We start from the raw sequence: 3,828 nt of genomic DNA, 5'->3' as shown, positions 1-3,828 counted from the left end.
CACCCCAATGGGGAGCAAAAGGGGTCACTACATACTGTGAAAATGTAAGGTCAATGTATGAATAGTCTGCAGTAAGCTTCCCCTAGTAGCAGCTACACGGATAGCTCTGTCTCTGTGCAGGGGATTTGGAGCTTTGTATCAGGAGAACTGAGCTACAGTCACTGTACAAATATAAAATAAATACAAGTACAAATATACAAAGGAATTAACCAGCGCAGAATGTTTCACATTCTTAGAAATAAAAAATAAACAAAGTGATGTTAAGGGGAAGCATTTTACTTGAAGGGACACTAAAGCTAAAGTCTGTTTAGGCTGACCATACGTTCTCATTTCCCCAGACATGTCCTCTTTCTGGGACCTAAAAAAAATTGGGCACCATAATCTGCTAAAGTGCAAGAGCTGTACGACCGGTGATGATGTCCCTGTCATCTGATCAGTGCAGGAGGGGTGGAGTTCAGCAGTGCAGAAGAGAAGTGGTGAGGCCCGGTGATGATGTCACTGTCATGTGATCAGTGCAGGAGGGGTGGAGTTCAGCAGTGCAGAAGAGAAGTGGTAAGGACCGGTGATGATGTCACTGTCATGTGATCAGTGCAGGAGGGGTGGAGTTCAGCAGTGCAGAAGAGAAGTGGTAAGGACCTGTGATGATGTCACTGTCATGTGATTAGTGCAGGAGGGGTGGAGTTCAGCAGTGCAGAAGAGAAGTGGTAAGGACCGGTGATGATGTCACTGTCATGTGATCAGTGCAGGAGGGGTGGAGTTCAGCAGTGGAGAAGAGAAGTGGTAAGGACCGGTGATGATGTCACTGTCATGTGATCAGTGCAGGAGGGGTGGAGTTCAGCAGTGCAGAAGAGAAGTGGTAAGGACCGGTGATGATGTCACTGTCATGTGATCAGTGCAGGAGGGGTGGAGTTCAGCAGTGGAGAAGAGAAGTGGTAAGGACCTGTGATGATGTCACTGTCATGTGATCAGTGCAGGAGGGGTGGAGTTCAGCAGTGGAGAAGAGAAGTGGTAAGGACCTGTGATGATGTCACTGTCATGTGATCAGTGCAGGAGGGGTGGAGTTCAGCAGTGCAGAAGAGAAGTGGTAAGGACCGGTGATGATGTCACTGTCATGTGATCAGTGCAGGAGGGGTGGAGTTCAGCAGTGGAGAAGAGAAGTGGTAAGGACCGGTGATGATGTCACTGTCATGTGATCAGTGCAGGAGGGGTGGAGTACAGCAGTGCAGAAGAGAAGTGGTAAGGACCGGTGATGATGTCCCTGTCATGTGATCAGTGCAGGAGGGGTGGAGTTTAGCAGTGGAGAAGAGAAGTGGTAAGGACCTGTGATGATGTCACTGTCATGTGATCAGTGCAGGAGGGGTGGAGTTCAGCAGTGGAGAAGAGAAGTGGTAAGGACCTGTGATGGTGTCACTGTCATGTGATCAGTGCAGGAGGGGTGGAGTTCAGCAGTGCAGAAGAGAAGTGGTAAGGACCGGTGATGATGTCACTGTCATGTGATCAGTGCAGGAGGGGTGGAGTTCAGCAGTGGAGAAGAGAAGTGGTAAGGACCGGTGATGATGTCACTGTCATGTGATCAGTGCAGGAGGGGTGGAGTTCAGCAGTGCAGAAGAGAAGTGGTAAGGACCTGTAATGATGTCCCCATCATATGATCAGCGGAAGCAGGACAGAGTTCAGCAGTTGAGAAATGGTGAGCCTGATAAACTTGGACATGCTAGGAGTTGTAGTTCTCTCCTCTTATACTCCCTCTCTGTATTGTCCTTTGATATCTCATAATAAGAACCTGGACATGCTGGGAGTTGTAGTTCTTTCCTCTTATACATCATCCCTGTAATGTCCTATGATATTACATAATAAGAGCCTGGACATGCTGGGTGGGGGTCTTATACTTCTCCTCGTCACCCCCTCCCTGTAAGTTCCTCTAACATCACATAATATCAGCCTGGACATGCTGGGGGTTGTAGTTATCTCCTCCTATACCCCTCCCTTCCTCTGATATCCCATAATGTCAGCCTGGACATGCTGGAAATTGTAGTTCTCTCCTCTTATACCTCCTCCTTGTAATGCACTCTGATACCACATAATAGCCTGGACATGCTGGGAGTTGTAGTTCTCTCCTCACACTTCCTCCTTGTAATGTGCTCTTCTATCACATTATATCTGACTGGAAATGCTGGGAGTTGTAGTCCACTATTCTTATACCTCCTCCCTGTAATGTCCTCTGATATCACATAATAGCCTGGAGAAGTTGGGAGTTGTAGTTCTCTCCTCTTATACCTCCTCCCTGTAATGTGCTCTTCTATCACATTATTTCAGCCTGGGACTTTCATAGAGTTGTAGTTCTGCCCTCTTATACGTCCTCCCTGTAATGCTTTCTGATATCACATTATATCAGCCTGGGCATGCTGGGAATTGTAGTCCTCTCATCTGATACCTCCTCCCTGTAATGTCCTCTGATATCACATAATAGCCTGGATGTGCTGGGAGTTATATTTCTCTCCTCTTATACCTCCTCCCTGTAATGTGCTCTTCTATCACATTATATCAGCCTGAACATGCTGGGAGTTGTAGTCCTCTCCTCTTATACCTCCTCCCTTTAATGTCCTCTGATATCACATAATAGCCTGGACGTGCTGGGAGTTATAGTTCTCTCCTCTTATACTTCCTCCCTGTAATGTGCTCTTCTATCACATTAAATCAGCCTGGATATGCTGGGAGTTGTAGTTCTCTCCTCTTATTCTTCATCCCTGTAATGTTTTCTGCTATCACATTATATCAGCCTGGACATGCTGGGAGTTATAGTTCTCTCTTATTATATCTCCTCCCTGTAATGTGCTCCTCTATCACATTATATCAGCCTGAACATGCTGGGAGTTGTAGTCCTCTCCTCTTATACCTCCTCCCTGTAATGTACTCTGATATAATATAATAGCCTGAACATGCTGGGAGTTGTAGTTCTCTCATCTTATCCCTCCTCCCTGTGATTTGCTCCTCTATTACATTATATCAGCCTGAGCATGCTGGGAGTTGTAGTCCTCTCCTCTTATACCTCCTCCCTGTAATGTCCTCTGATATCACATAATAGCCTGGACGTGCTGGGAGTTGTAGTTCTCTCATCTTATCCCTCCTCCCTGTAATGTGCTCCTCTATCACATTATATCAGCCTGAACATGCTGGGAGTTGTAGTCCTCTCCTCTTATACCTCCTCCCGGTAATGTCTTCCGAGGCTGGGATATGGATATATGGTGAGATATATTTGTATGTGTGGCACACTGCAAAGTCATGAGATGATATTGTAGGAACTGCAGGTAAATCTATTTCCGCTGAGACATTTCAGTGACTGCTTCAGCTCTGCTACATCTGAACACACAAATGTATAAAGTATATACAAAACGTTTATAACCCTTCTTCGCAGGGAGTTCTGATAATGCACAATTGAGGCAGAGGTAACGATCTCAGATCTGCCCTGACTCCTAGTGCTTCAGTTACTTTTCTTTCGCACATGAACCCTATGAATGTGTAAAGCGCTGCGGAATATGGTGGCGCTATAGAAATACATTGTATTATTATTATTATCTGTACATATTTCCATATAGCATTCTATACAGAGGTGGGCAGATAATAAAATCCTCCCCCCATTCAACATTTATTCTCTTTTTCAGCAGCAACTCCAGAGATTATGATCCAAGACAGTTGGAGAACTTTTCTATATGGCTCCTATGGACCCCCCCCCTTTTACCGTGGCAGTGTGCACCCCTTGCATGTGACATCTGCTATATACAGCCAGCTATTGCATAAGGCAGGAGGATCCCAGGACCACAGTAGCAGTGG

The sequence above is a fragment of the Bufo gargarizans genome, chromosome 7 (assembly GCF_014858855.1).
Source record: "Bufo gargarizans isolate SCDJY-AF-19 chromosome 7, ASM1485885v1, whole genome shotgun sequence".
NCBI classification, from domain to species: domain Eukaryota; kingdom Metazoa; phylum Chordata; class Amphibia; order Anura; family Bufonidae; genus Bufo; species Bufo gargarizans.
Note: the sequence above shows the minus strand (reverse complement) of the source record.